We start from the raw sequence: 16,205 nt of genomic DNA on the forward strand, positions 1-16,205 counted from the left end.
CCTTCCTTAGACACGTCGGATGGCTTGTCTAGCACCCCACATAAGGTGATGAGGCAAGTCGCCAGACACATGAGAGAAATGGTTCTTCATGATGTTTGGCGCACATTACACCCGACCGCCAAAAACTACACTTTCTATTCCCATCCTCATGGGAAATACACCAGAATTGACTACATCTTTACGGACCCAGCAGGGCTATCAATCACCACCAACAGTAGCATCAGTCAAATTACCTGGTCAGACCACGCGCCAGTAAAATGTACCATTAGCTGGCCTGATGTACCGTCCACCCCATTTATTTGGCGACTGGATGAGTCCTTACTGGACGACCAGCTGCTTAAAAAGAAACTTGATACCACCATTGAAGAATACTTCCGCCTTAATGCAGGAGGCGCCTTGGCCAACACCACAGTATGGGAGGCACATAAGTGTGTCTTAAGGGGAGTCTTAATTAAGCACACCTCGGCCTTCCGTCGGGAACAACGGGCTCGCTATGACACCCTGCTTCAAAAGGTGGCACAGGCAGAATCTTTACACAAAGCGCGGCCAGCAGATAACGCACTGCAGACAGCGCTCTCTGATGCAAGATCGGCACTATTAAGTCATATCCAGACTGAACAACAAGCTAAGGCCCTTCGGCTTAGGCAATATTACTTTGAACAAGGTAACAAAGCCGGAAGGCTTCTGGCAAGGGCATTAGCGCGCCAGAGACTCAAAACATATGTCTATGAGATTGAAGATCGCAATGGTAATAGGCACTATGATGGCATATCTATTGCAGATACATTTAGGTGCTTCTATGAATCTCTATACAATCTGCGTATTACAAAGGCAGAGAGCCCTGCTCAGGCATTTGTTAATAACCAGGAAAGTAATATATTAGAATACCTAAATACAATCGATATGCCAAAATTGACACAAGAGGAAGCTGATCGTCTTGAAGCTCCATTCACTCTAAAAGAGATCCAGATGGCTATCAAGCTCCTCCCGGGAGGCAAAAGCCCTGGCCCGGATGGGTTTGGCATGAGATATTATAAAATCTTCTCTGACAAACTAGCACCTCACATGCTCCAGATGTTCAATTGCTTACAAGAGGGAACGGCCTTGCCGAGCTCCATGCTAGAGGCGTACCTCTCGGTAATCCACAAACCAGGGAAACCTGAAAATCAACCTAGTAGCTATAGGCCGATCTCACTCCTTAACGCAGATGTTAAGGTACTGGCAAAGGCCATAGCCAATCGTCTCTCCAAACTATTACCAAAACTGATCAATACCGATCAGGTGGGATTTGTCCCGGGTAGAGAGGCCCGAGACAATACCTTAAGAGTACTGCAATTGATATCCTATGCCCAGAACAATTCAGAGCCACTGGCCTTGGTCTCAACGGACGCCGAAAAGGCTTTTGACCGGGTCAATTGGCTGTTCATGCGACATACTATGAGCAAATTGGGATTCGGTAGTGGCGCTGTGAATACAATCCTATCTTTGTACTCCACACCAAGCGCTAAGGTAAGAGTCAATGGCACGTTATCCGAGCCTTTTCAGATAACTAATGGGACGAGGCAGGGGTGTCCCCTGTCCCCCTTACTATTCGCTCTCGTTATGGAGACACTAGCTTGCAAAATTCGTAACAACCCCGACATCTCTGGTGTGGTGATTGGTAGACAAGAACATAAATTGGCCATGTACGCTGACGACGTCCTAGTGACATTGTCTGATGTATCTACCTCACTATTAACATTGCTGAAGGAATTCGCTGAATTTGGGAAAGTTTCGGACTTCTTGCTTAATTTAACTAAGTCAGAGGTCATGAACATAACTGTACCAGCCGAAGTCTTCCATGGAGTCGGTTCCCTCTGCCAACTTAAAATAGCAGATCGACATTTGAAATATCTTGGGATCTTACTGACCCCAGTAGCGACAGACAGTGTGGAAATAAATTACAAACGGATCAGAGATGCAGTGATAGAAGACTTGACCAGATGGAAGAATAAATCCATCTCTTGGATGGGCCGCATCCACGCAGTCAAGATGAACATACTGCCTAGAGTCCTGTATGTAATGCAGGCAATCCCTTTCCTGTCAGCATCACCTCTGATCAGCCAGATTCAATCAGAAATAGAAGCATATATCTGGAACGGCACTCGACCGAGAGTTAACAAAAAAACAATGTTCCTACCTAGGGACAGGGGAGGAGCAGGGGTCCCTTCACTGCGGACATACTTCAGGGCGATACTCATCCAAAGGCTAGTCCATTGGTGCCATAATAAAACAGATAGAGCATGGGTGGCATTGGATTGTGAAATCCTGCAGAGGGGAAATGTAGGCGCACTCGCATGGATATCGGTTGAGAACCGACCATCTCTACTACGTAAATACCCCTTACTGGGAGATGTGTTTCAGGAATGGGACGCCCTGATTAAACTAAACAATCTCATCTCCACTGCCCAATCACCAGTGACACCGGTTTTTGAAAATCCAGACAATGCTCTAGTAAACAAAACCCGATACCCGACACGATCATACACTCTGGCGGATGCAGCAATCTTAAATGCTTTCCATGAGGGGAAAATTCGGACTCAAGAAAGCCTGAAACAGTGGGATCACTGGCTATTCTCCTCATGGTTCAGGACGGCGCAGCTCCACCATTACATAAACGGCCACAGAGACACCACATCCCTCACAAGAGGGAAAACTCTCTTTGAATCCATATGCACTATGGCACAGCCGCCTGGGCATCTGATATCCCGACTTTACAAGCTGCTTCTAGTGAGCAGTAAGGAGACATTGCCCTCCTATGTAGACACCTGGCGGGCAGACCTTGGCTCCAACATCACCACAGAGGATTGGCTAGCGATATTCAAAAAAGCTAAAAACACTTCAGTCTCTATGAGGCTGCAGGAAATGCATTTCAAGTTCCAAAGCCGGTGGTACTTGACCCCACAGAGGCTTCGCAAAATCTATCCGCATGCGTGCGGGGACTGTTGGAGAGGCTGCGGAGAAGAAGGGACAATTATGCACATCTGGTGGACTTGCCCACGAATTAGTGTCTTCTGGGAAGAGGTGTTCCAGGAATGCAGTCGATTGCTCGACATCATCCTACCACCAAACCCGAGATACCTACTATATCATGACCTCCCTAAGATAATGGTGGAGGCCAAACACAGACTTTTCCTACTGATGCTAAATTGTGCTAAGGGCCTGGTCCCAAAGCATTGGAAATCTGTACATGCCCCGAGCCTTTGCGAATGGAAAAATGGAGTCTGTGACCTGCTTGGTCTGGAACGGTACCATTACCTCAAAACTGGGAAACTTGAGACACATGAATATATGGTTCTGATCTGGGAGGGCAGGGGAATCTAATAGCCCTCCTAGACGAAATCTGATCTGGTCAAAACGTAGCTGCTCCTCATGGAGGCACGCCTACCCGGATTACCTTACAGGAGATCTGCAAATTCCCATAATATAAAAACTCCGGAGGTTGGATGTAAGCCGCCTATAACCTGAGATCCGCCCCACGTCCCTCCCCTCTCCCCCCCCCCCCCCCCCCCTTTTTTTTTTTTTTTTTTTTTTTTTCCTCCCTCCCACCCCCCTCTCTCTCTCAACATATAACTCATCTACTTTTCCCTTTTCTCTGTCTTCTCTTTCTGGGGTATGAAGTAATACCCAATTACTCGCAAACATTCACAAGCTGAAATATAAACGCACTGTATAACGCTATGAGCCTACATGTACACAATGAGTTAAAAAAATAAGAATGAGACACTCTCAAAACTACTGTTATTTATGATTACAATATGTTATAACCTGAAAGTATTTTTTCTTTTTGTTTTTTGCACATAGTGTCTGTATTTCTTATGAATGTATCTTCTTTTGATTTCTGTATTAAACTCGTTCAATAAAGCTTTTTCAAAAAAAAAAAAAAAAAAAAAAGTACGTGGGGATGTCGACACGTGAATTCAGGAGACGTCTGGGCGAGCATATATGCAACATTAAGAATGCCAAGAATGATCTTGAACATGAAAAGAAGTTGACTACGGTAGCGAGACATTTCTTGGACAGGCATGAATGTAAGCCTGAAAACTCCAAGATAACATTTTTAACTACAGGGAGTGCAGAATTATTAGGCAAGTTGTATTTTTGAGGATTAATTTTATTATTGAACAACAACCATGTTCTCAATGAACCCAAAAAACTCATTAATATCAAAGCTGAATAGTTTTGGAAGTAGTTTTTAGTTTGTTTTTAGTTATAGCTATTTTAGGGGGATATCTGTGTGTGCAGGTGACTATTACTGTGCATAATTATTAGGCAACTTAACAAAAAACAAATATATACCCATTTCAATTATTTATTTTTACTAGTGAAACCAATATAACATCTCAACATTCACAAATATACATTTCTGACATTCAAAAACAAAACAAAAACAAATCAGTGACCAATATAGCCACCTTTCTTTGCAAGGACACTCAAAAGCCTGCCATCCATGGATTCTGTCAGTGTTTTGATCTGTTCACCATAAACATTGCGTGCAGCAGCAACCACAGCCTCCCAGACAATGTTCAGAGAGGTGTACTGTTTTCCCTCCTTGTAAATCTCACATTTGATGATGGACCACAGGTTCTCAATGGGGTTCAGATCAGGTGAACAAGGAGGCCATGTCATTAGATTTTCTTCTTTTATACCCTTTCTTGCCAGCCACGCTGTGGAGTACTTGGACGCGTGTGATGGAGCATTGTCCTGCATGAAAATCATGTTTTTCTTGAAGGATGCAGACTTCTTCCTGTACCACTGCTTGAAGAAGGTGTCTTCCAGAAACTGGCAGTAGGACTGGGAGTTGAGCTTGACTCCATCCTCAACCCGAAAAGGCCCCACAAGCTCATCTTTGATGATACCAGCCCAAACCAGTACTCCACCTCCACCTTGCTGGCATCTGAGTCGGACTGGAGCTCTCTGCCCTTTACCAATCCAGCCACGGGCCCATCCATCTGGCCCATCAAGACTCACTCTCATTTCATCAGTCCATAAAACCTTAGAAAAATCAGTCTTGAGATATTTCTTGGCCCAGTCTTGACATTTCAGCTTGTGTGTCTTGTTCAGTGGTGGTCGTCTTTCAGCCTTTCTTACCTTGGCCATGTCTCTGAGTATTGCACACCTTGTGCTTTTGGGCACTGCAGTGATGTTGCAGCTCTGAAATATGGCCAAACTGGTGGCAAGTGGCATCTTGGCAGCTGCACGCTTGACTTTTCTCAGTTCATGGGCAGTTATTTTGCGCCTTGGTTTTTCCACAAGCTTCTTGCGACCCTGTTGACTATTTTGAATGAAACGCTTGATTGTTCGATGATCACGCTTCAGAAGCTTTGCAATTTTAAGAGTGCTGCATCCCTCTGCAAGATATCTCACTATTTTTGACTTTTCTGAGCCTGTCAAGTCCTTCTTTTGACCCATTTTGCCAAAGGAAAGGAAGTTGCCTAATAATTATGCACACCTGATATAGGGTGTTGATGTCATTAGACCACACCCCTTCACATTACAGAGATGCACATCACCTAATATGCTTAATTGGTAGTAGGCTTTCGAGCCTATACAGCTTGGAGTAAGACAACATGCATAAAGAGGATGATGTGGTCAAAATACTCATTTGCCTAATAATTCTGCACACAGTGTATGTACACCCAAGATGTAACTATGAATGATACCATCACTATACTCCTGAATAAATGACATGTGTATTTTGAACCAAATTTTCAATATATAGCAATAATTATCCCCCTACCTTTTAAATATATGCAGGAATTAAATATGCTGGATGACCTAATTGTTATGATTTAATGAATAAAACTCCACTCCATTACGATCTGGATGGTTTGTTAGTCTGTGCCACATAAGTAATAATCATTCAAGCATATAATGACTGTGACTTAATGTGATAGAAATCCTCTGAATAGGTTTTTCAACTGAATTGAATATCTAAATAGAATATAAAGACCTATATATACTGTATAGGGATGTCTAAATTACAGGCTAGAAGTATAGCTGTATATCTTGTGCCTACATATATTCATAAGCTCGAGATGACACACTGTCCCCAGGAGATGGATGGACCCCTACTGTAATAAAAGGTAGTTATGAAATCATGAATGTTGCTATGATATATAAATAAAACGATTTCACTTTAGGCAAACATAATGGTTACCCTTGAGGAGTATGAGACTGTATGGATGTCCCTGCTTATAACAGACACCAAAATTAGGAATCACTATAGCAACTCATGATAGTCACATATATACAGTCACTTATATGTATATATGATGAATAACTAAATAAAACACCATCCCTTAATGTTCGAAAATCAGACTTTTTGTTATGATTTAGCAAGAATAACCATCTGTAAGTGACTTTAATAAGGTATTGATGTACGATCGTACCAGTAGTAAATGTGAAAATGTAAATTACCACCATTTAATATGGACATTGAAATGCCTTGTAAATAGCACAATCAGTTTTATTTAATAGATTAAAACTCTGAGCGACATGTAGATAATAGGTGATAACTGAATATTTTCAGTTTTATGTAAGGAAATTAAATACTGTCATGTTTCCGAAACGATCTCCCTCTTGATGCCGTTATTCAGTGATGTATGTATCGAGAAGCGGTGCAGAGCTCAGTGACAGGGGGGCGTGTTACGCCTACGTCATCATCTCTTTGCATATCACTGGAGGAGCGGCACACACCCTCTTCTTAGCCAATCGCTGATGGTCTGATGGGATTGGTAGAAAACAACCGACAATCACGTTAGTGATACAGGATTGGCCAGTGGGTTTTTTTAAGGAAATGCCGGTGGGTGATCGGGTTAGCCTTTGACAAAGCTTATGCAAAACGCGCGTTAGGCGCTTTGCACTGTTGCTCTCCTGACCTGTATTATAATAGAAACCATAGAATTAGCTGATTACTTTGTTAAACTTCTTTAAACTTTGATGGTACATTGGTAATTTGTTGGCTCAACTATTGGGCAAAAATTATAAGTATTGAGTGGAAGATGGGGCGGTAATTAATGGTAGTGTGGTGACTGATAATAATAGGTGAATTGCTAAGCAGGCGATCCTTGTACAAAATTAATTATACTCTCAGCCACCCACATTCTATCATTGTTTCGCTCACCTCTACTAATATAGTTGGACATATTTTACTTTAGAAGGTAGTTATCAGCATACCATATAGATCGGATATGATTTATTAATACATTGGTTACTAGGAGTTTCACTCCAATTTGGAGAGCATACAGTGTTTTTTTCTTTTCTTTTTTTTATGTAATTATTTTCTTTTTTGTAATAATGTATGATGAATTTTAGCTTAATGGTGGCATGATCCACAACACAAGTGCTATTTTAACTTATTGTAAATAAATGTTATGTTTTAATTTATTTCACAACACAATGAACACACTCCACCCTATATGAATGAGAAATAATCCTCCCAAGTGTGCCCTAGAATGCTTCTATTCTTTTCTTCTTATCAATTTAATCTATAATTGGCATTAGGCACTACCTAGCCCAATACATAGGTTTAATTGGAGTGAGGTTTGTGGATTATTACCTCCAGTTTTTCCCACCTCCCCCTTTAGGTTTTAAAGGCAATTTTATCAACATCTTTCTTTAGCAACTCTGTGATAGGGTATAGTATTGTGGATAAATCTGGAAGGAACCTACCCACATAATTCACAAGGCTCAATATTTGTCTCAGCTCATGTACATCAGAAGGACTTTTCATCTGTTAAATAGCAAGGATTTTATCAGGGTCCAGCTTGATGCCATCCCCATTGATAATATGCCAAAGTAATATAACTCAGCCTTCCTAAAATGTAATTTCTCCTTATTTAATTTAAGCCCGGACTCTCTAATGGTCTGCAGCACACAGCTCAATCGCTGATCATGTTCTTCCAATGTAGACCCATACACCAAAATGTTGTCCATGATGACTGCCGTGCCCTCGTGGTCCCTTAGGAGAGAACTCATCTCTCTTTGAAAGATTTCAGGAGCAGAGGATATCCCGAAGGGGAGTCTTCAGAAGCAAAACCAACCTAGCGGTGTAATGAAAGTAGTCAGCTTGCGGCACTTTGAATCAAGAGGTATCTGCCAGAAGCCGCTGAAAGCATCCAGTGTAGAGAAGAACTTCGCCCCAGCCAATTTCGGAGCTATGTCTTCAAGTGTCGGCAGCACATATCTCTCTCTCTTTACCGCCTCATTCAGCCTTTTCAAGTCTACGCAGGCGCGTACCTTCCCGTTTTTCTTAGCAACAGGCACAATGGGGGCACACCAGTTAGTTGCTTCAACAACCTCTTCAATAACTCCCATATTCTTCATAAGCAAAAGTTCCTTCTCCAATTGAGGCATGAATGGGAACGGAATTCTATGAGGAGTGGTAATGCTGTATGGGACTGCATCACCTTTAAGTGATATTCGGACTGGGTTGCAATTCAGTAGGCCCAATTCACCAAACATGTCTTCTGAAATCTCATTCACTCTGGCAACCAGGCCCAAACCACAGGCTGCTTTTCTGCTCAATAGGTTGTTAAAACAATGACCTCTAATCACATGTACCCACATGGGGAGCTTGTACTCGCAGCTGGCAAGAAATTTCCCACACAATTGATGCCACCAGGACTATGAACTTTTGTTGTAACGTTTGCCAGCTTAGGCTGTCGTGGCAGTTTTATAAATGCTGCAAGGGACATAACAGTGATGTCTGTTCCTGTGTCAATCTTAAAGGCAACTTTGGCTCCCATTACAGTAAGAGTAACCCGCCAATCTTCATCTGAACCAGACCGTTCAACAACAGACCCTACAAAGGACATTTCTTGACCCTCTTGGTCACTATCCACCTGCATCTCCTTAATGTATTCAGTTTTACATGCCACTTCAAAATGGCCCATTCGGTTACACTTTCTACATCTTTTGTCTCTAGCAGGGCATACGACACTCTGATCTTGGGTACGGTTACACCACGTGCAGCGAGCATGCTGCGCCCATACGTTTATGGGCCTATCTGTTTCCCTTGGTCTACCGCTGACACTGTGCCTTTCACTAGCAGCTCTCCTGAACTGCTGCACTTCATCCACAATACTCTCGGACCTCAGATCAGCACTTTGCTTTTTAACCAGTTGGCTCTGGCGGGCCATCCTAATAGCCCCATCCAATGTTAAATCAGACCCCAACTGTAGCTTCAGTGATCTTCAGCATCTGCAATTCCTATGACTATTCTGTCTCTGATTTGCTCCTCTTTAGCAACACCAAACTCACAGAATTCAGCTAGTTCATACAGGCTGCGCACATATGACTCCATAGATTCTACCACACGCTGAGCACGTTTGTGAAAACAAGCCCTCTCATGAATCACATTTCTTTTGGGCACAAAGTGAGCACTGAGTTTGTTCATAACTATTTCAAAGTCAAATTCTTCCCCTTCTTGGAAAGTAAAGGCATTGAACACTGGCTCCAGTATAAAAGAGAATTAACTTCTACTTCACCACTCTCCTTGTCCAGCTTGGAAGCAATCCTGAAGGGTTGAAACAGCTGACGAAATGTGGGCCAAGCTGCAGGCTGAGAGAAATCAAAAGGCTCAGGTGGGGTAAACTTCAACATTGTCATTAATCAGGAAACAGAAGCACAGGCAAGTACTTCTGACACCATGTCATGAGATGCAGGACACAGCATAGAAGGTACAACGCTATTTTATTGCAGAGTATAGAAGTATACAGCTTGTACAACACATCTAACTTGGTAACTGCGACATAGACAATAACGGCCCAAAACCACGCCCCATCCGGTGACGTCACTTCCCACTCTAATCACAATATTTATTAAAGGCCTGTCCGACATGATCCGATCAGCGGATCATGTCCGACAGACCTCGCTGAATGCGGAGAGCAATACGCTCTCCATATTCAGCATTGCATCAGCAGCTCTTGGATTAACAAACTGCAAATTGAAACATGACAAACGCTCTCTTTTGGTTGAACAGAATCATCTCTTGAGAGCTGTGTGTGAATCCTGGATCAGATGTAAATTACAGAAATTAAAACTGAAAATAAATATAATAATTTTCTTTAAAGAAAATAAAGTAACATTTATTATGGGGGTGGGCAATGTCTTTTAAAGTTTGTGACAATGGAGGCCTACCCCCTAAGACTTTGAAAACCCCTGATATTGAGTAATGCAGCCACTGAAAAAAATGTATTCCCCTGCTCTGTATCATGACTGCTAATTAAAGCGCACAATACATCTGTCAAAAAGCCAGCAACATAATTGACCTGTGAATATGCACAGCCTTTGTATCTGTCACAGAGTGCAAGAATACCTTTGCTCCAAGATGGCAGTCCTAGAATAAAGTTGTGGAGCTTGACCAACTGGCACCAGTAAGGTGCTAATATGAGAGAGGTGCAGGCACTGGAGGAAAACAATAGCATGCTGAGTATACCACAGTAGCTACGCGAGTGCACTTGGTGCCGGTCTTTAGATAAAAAAAGAAGCTAAATTAGCCTTTTCTTTAATGCTACATTATAGTAGAAGTTGCTGAAAACTACAGTCCCAGCATACTACCAACACTTTATGGCCTCTATTTAACAAAGTCTGGCGGACCTGATCCGACAGTGCGGATCAGGTCCGCCAGACCTCGCTGAATGCGGAGAGCTTGCATTCTATTGGCTGATCGCTAGTCTCAATATTACAAGCTCTAACAAATGAGAGCATGCCCTTTTTTGACTATTATGGCCCTTTAAGCATTTATTTTATCATTGCTTCTAACATTCATCAGCCTTAACACAATATACATTGTTAGAAGTATCACAAATATGCGGCTAGACTTAGAGTTCTGCGGCCAAAGGGGTGTGTTAGCTATGCGTGTTTTTTTCCCCCCGCACCTTTTAAATACCGCTGGTATTTAGAGTTCACAGAAGGGCTGCGTTAGGCTCCAAAAAGGGAGCGTAGAGCATAATTTAACGCCACTGCAACTCTCAATACCAGCGGTGCTTACGGACGCGGCCAGCCTCAAAAACGTGCTCGTGCACGATTCCCCCATAGGAAACAATGGGGCCGTTTGAGCTGAAAAAAACCTGCAAAAAAGCAGTGTTCAGCTCCTAACGCAGCCCCATTGTTTCCTATGGGGAAACACTTCCTAAGTCTGCACTTAACACCCTAACATGTACCCCGAGTCTAAACACCCCTAACCTTACACTTATTAACCCCTAATCTGCCGCCCCCGCTATCGCTGACCCCTGCATTTTATTATTAACCCCTAATCTGCCGCTCCGTACACCGCCGCAACCTACGTTATCCCTATGTACCCCTAATCTGCTGCCCCTAACACCGCCGACCCCTATATTTTATTTATTAACCCCTAATCTGCCGCCCCCAACGTCGCCACCACCTACCTACAATTATTAACCCCTAATCTGCCGGCCGGACCTCACCGCTACTATAATAAAGTTATTAACCCCTAATCTGCCTCACTCCCGCCTCAAAAACCCTATAATAAATAGTATTAACCAGTAATCTGCCCTCCCTAACATCGCCGACACCTAACTTCAAGTATTAACCCCTAATCTGCTGACCGGACCTCGCCGCTACTCTAATAAATGTATTAACCCCTAAAGCTAAGTCTAACCCTAACCCTAACACCCCCCTAAGTTAAATATAATTTTTATCTAACGAAATAAAATAAATCTTATTAAATAAATTATTCCTATTTAAAGCTAAATATTCAGCCGGATGATGGACCGGATGATGGACCTCTTCAGCCCCCGCTTGGATGAAGACATCGCCCGGATAGGATGAAGACTTTGGACCCTCTTCTGGACGGATCGGTGATACCCGGCGTGGTGAAGATAAGGTAGGAAGATCTTCAGGGGCTTAGTGTTAGGTTTATTTAAGGGGGGTTTGGGTTATATTAGGGGTATGTGGGTGGTGGGTTGTAATGTTGGGGGGGTATTGTATGTTTTTTTTACAGGCAAAAGAGCAGAATTCTTTGGGGCATGCCCCGCAAAAAGCCCTTTTAAGGGCTGGTAAGGTAAAAGAGCTTTTTAATTTTTATTTTAGAATAGGGTAGGGCATTTTTTTTTTTGGTGGGCTTTGTTATTTTATTAGTGGGCTTAGAGTAGGTGTAATTAGCTTAAAATTGTTATAACGTTTGTAAATAACGTTTGTAAATAATTTTTTTATTTTTTGTAACTTAGTTCTTTTTTTGTACTTTAGTTAGTTTATTTAATTGTATTTATTTGTAGGTATTTGTATGTAATTAATTTATTGATAGTGTAGTGTTAGGTTTAATTGTAACTTAGGTTAGGATTTATTTTACAGGTAATTTTGTATTTATTTTAACTAGGTAGCTATTAAATAATTATTAACTATTTAATAGCTATTGTACCTGGCTAAAATAAATACAAAGTTGCCTGTAAAATAAATATAAATCCTAAAATAGCTACAATATAATTATTATTTATATTGTAGCTATATTAGAGTTTATTTTACAGGTAAGTATTTAGCTTTAAATAGGAATAATTTATTTAATAAGATTTATTTTATTTCGTTAGATTAAAATTATATTTAACTTAGGGGGGTGTTAGTGTTAGGGTTAGACTTAGCTTTAGGGGTTAATACATTTATTAGAGTAGCGGTGAGGTCCGGTCGGCAGATTAGGGGTTAATAAGTGTAAGTAGGTAGCGGCGATGTTGGGGGGGGCAGATTAGGGGTTAATAAATATTATGTAGGGGTCGGCGGTGTTAGGGGCAGCAGATTAGGGGTACATAGAGATAACGTAGGTTGCGGCGGTATGCGGTCGGCAGATTAGGGGTTAAAAAAATGTAATAGAGTGGCGGCGATGTGAGGGGGCCTCGGTTTAGGGGTACATAGGTAGTTTATGGGTGTTAGTGTACTTTAGAGCACAGTAGTTAAGAGCTTTATGAACCAGCGTTAGCCAAGAAAGCTCTTAACTCCTGGCTTTTTTCTGCGGCTGGAGTCTTGTCGTTAGATTTCTAACGCTCACTTCAGCCAAGACTCTAAATAACGGCGTTAGAAAGATCCCATTGAAAAGATAGGATACGCAATTGGCGTAGGGGATCTGCGGTATGGAAAAGTCGCGGCTGGAAAGTGAGCGTTAGACTCTTACCTACAAGACTCTAAATACCAGCGGTAGGACAAAACCAGCGTTAGGACCCCCTAACGCTGGTTTTGACGGCTAACGCAGAACTCTAAATCTAGGCGATGGTTTCTAATCATAATTTTAACAGCAGCTGCAAGAACAAGAAAGTTTAAAGCAAATCATAAACTCTTTTTTTCAAGTATGTTAGATAGCTCCTAGCTCATTTTTATTGGAAAGCTCACAAGTGGGGGGAAAAACATACCAGTAATTTGAATGCAGACTGTATAATAATCAGAATGGCTACAAGCAAGTTAGCTTTTCTAATAACATGAAGCTAGAGACAATGAACGTGTGACTCCTCAGGACTGCTTATAAGTGTATATAATGAAAGAATAAAATGAGTTGCTTCTGGCATGAGATAAGTATGACTGATAATAAAGGAGGAAAATAAACTGATATACTGTAAGAAAGTACAGTTGTGTGTGCTTCTGTATGTGAGTGTGTGTGTGTGTGTGTGTGTGTGTATGTATGTATATGTGTGTGTGTGTCTATGTGTGTAAATGTATGCATGTGTGTGTATGTGTGTGTGGTGTGTGTCTATGTATGTATGTGTGTATGTGTGTGTGGTGTATGTATGTATGTGTGGTGTGCGTATGTGTGTATTTATGTGTGTGTGTCTGTATTTATGTGTGTATGTGTACACTGGCATTCAAAAACATTTCCTTGTTTTCCTTAAAATAACATCAAATTGATCAGAAATACAGTGTAGGCATTGTTAGTGTTGTAAATGACTATTGTAGCTGGAAAGTGTATATAATGAAGAATAAAATTAGTTGCTTCTGGCATAAGATAAGTATGACTGATAATAAACAAAAAGAAATTGATATACCGTAACAAAGTACAGTTGTGTGTGCATGTGTGTGTATGTGTGTGTTGTGTGTGTGTGTATGTGTGTTTGTATGTTTGTGTCTACCTGTGTGTGTATGAGTACACTGGCATTCAAAAGCTCTGATACCCAAGCCCTGCAGAGGGTGTCTGCCAAGCACTGGTATCCTGCTTCAGTACCCAAGCCCTGCAGAGAGTGTCTGCAAGCACCGGTATCCTGCTCCAGTACCAAGCCCTGCCGAGGGCATCTGTCAGGCATCTGTATTCTGCTTCAGTACCCAAGTCTTGCAAAGGGCATCTGCCAAGCACCGGTATCCTGCTTCAGTACCTAAGCCCTGCAGAGGGCGTCTGCCAAGCATCGGTATCCTGCTCCAGTACCCAAACCTTGCAGAGGGCATCTGCCAAGCACTGGTATCCTGATCCAGTACCTAAGCCCTGCAGAGGACATCTGTAAGGCATCAGTATCCAACTCCAGTACCCAAACCCTGCAAAGGGCATCTGCAAGCACCGGTATCCCGCTGCAGTACCCAAGCCCTGCAGAGGACATCTGCCAAGCACTGGTATCCCGCTCCAGTACCCAAGCCATGCAGAGGATCATCTGCCAAGCACTGTATTCTGCTCCAGTACCCAAGCCCTGCAGAGGGTGTCTGCCAATCAGCGGTATCTTGCTCTCATACCCGAACCCTGCAGAGTCCGTCTGCCAAGCACCAGTACCCAAGCCCTGCAAAGGGCATCTGCCAAGCACTGGCATCCGGCTCCATTACCTAAGCCCTGCAGAGGGGCCTGCCAAGCACTGTTATCCTGCTCCGGCACCAAAGCCCTGCAGAGGGCATCTGCCAAGCAACGGTATCCTGCTCCAGTACCCTAGCCCTGCAGAGGGTGTCTGCCAAACAGGGGTTTCCATGCTCCAGTACCTAAGCCCTACCGAGGGTGTCTCTCAAGCACTGGTATTCTGCTCCAGTACCCAAGCCCTGGAGAGGGTGTCTGCCAAGCAACGGTATTCTGCTCCAGTGCCTTATCCCTGCAGAGGACATCTGCCAAGCATCAGTATCCAACTCCAACACCCTAATCCTGCAGAGGGTGTCTGCCAAGCATCAGTATCCTGCGTCTGTCTTTGGTCATCAAAGTGGGGACTCCAGTTGCTTCTGGCATAAGATAAGTATGACTGATAATAAAGGGAAATAAACTGATATACTGTAACAAAGTACAGTTGTGTGTGCATGTGTGTGTCTGTGTGTGTCTGTGTGTGTATGTGTGTTTGTGTATGTATGTGTGTGTGTATGTGTGTGTCTACCTGTGTGTGTATGAGTACACTGGCGTTCAAAAGTTTAGGGTCACTTAGACACTTCCAAACACCAGTTTCCAGCTCCAGTTTCCAACCCTACAAAGGACATATGCCAAGAACCGGTATCCTGCTTCAGTACCTAAGCCCTGCAGAGGGCATCTACCAAGCACTGCTATTCTGCTCCAATTTATTATAAATGTGATAGTGAAAGACAGCACCTATTTTCCTTCTGGGGCACAGGAAAAGGGTTAGCCAGACCCCAATATGTATCCAAAAGAAGTATTTTTCCAGCCTCCAGTTAAACTTTAAAAAGACCTTTATTCATTTCTTACAGGGTCCATCATATCAACAACGTTTCAAACCTATGCCAGGTTCTTAATCATTCTGCTCCAATACCCAAGCCCTGCAGAGGGTGTCTGCCAAGCACCAGTATCCTGCTCTAGTACCCAAGCCCTGCAGAGGGCATCTGCCAGTGCCAAGCACCGGTATCCTGCTCCAGTACCCAAGCCCTGCAGAGGGCATCTTCCAAGCACTGCTATCCTGCTCCGGTACCCAAGACCTGCAGAGGGTGTCTGCCAAGCACAGGTATCCTTCTTCAGTGCCCAAGCTCTGCTGAGGGTGTCTGTCAGGCATCTGTATTCTGCTTCAGTACCCAAGCCCTGCAGAAGGCATCTGACAATCAACGGTTTCTTGATCCCATACCCAAAGCGTTCAAAAGCTCCAGTACCCAAGACCTGCAGAGGGTGTCTGCCAAGCACAGGTATCCTTCTTCAGTATCCAAGCCCTGCAGAGGGCATCTGCCAATCAACGGTATCTTGATCCCATACCCAAAGTGTTCAAAAGCTCCAATACCCAAGCCCTGCAGAGGTCATCTGCCAAGCACCAGTATCCTGCTCC

The sequence above is a fragment of the Bombina bombina genome, chromosome 4 (assembly GCF_027579735.1).
Source record: "Bombina bombina isolate aBomBom1 chromosome 4, aBomBom1.pri, whole genome shotgun sequence".
NCBI classification, from domain to species: domain Eukaryota; kingdom Metazoa; phylum Chordata; class Amphibia; order Anura; family Bombinatoridae; genus Bombina; species Bombina bombina.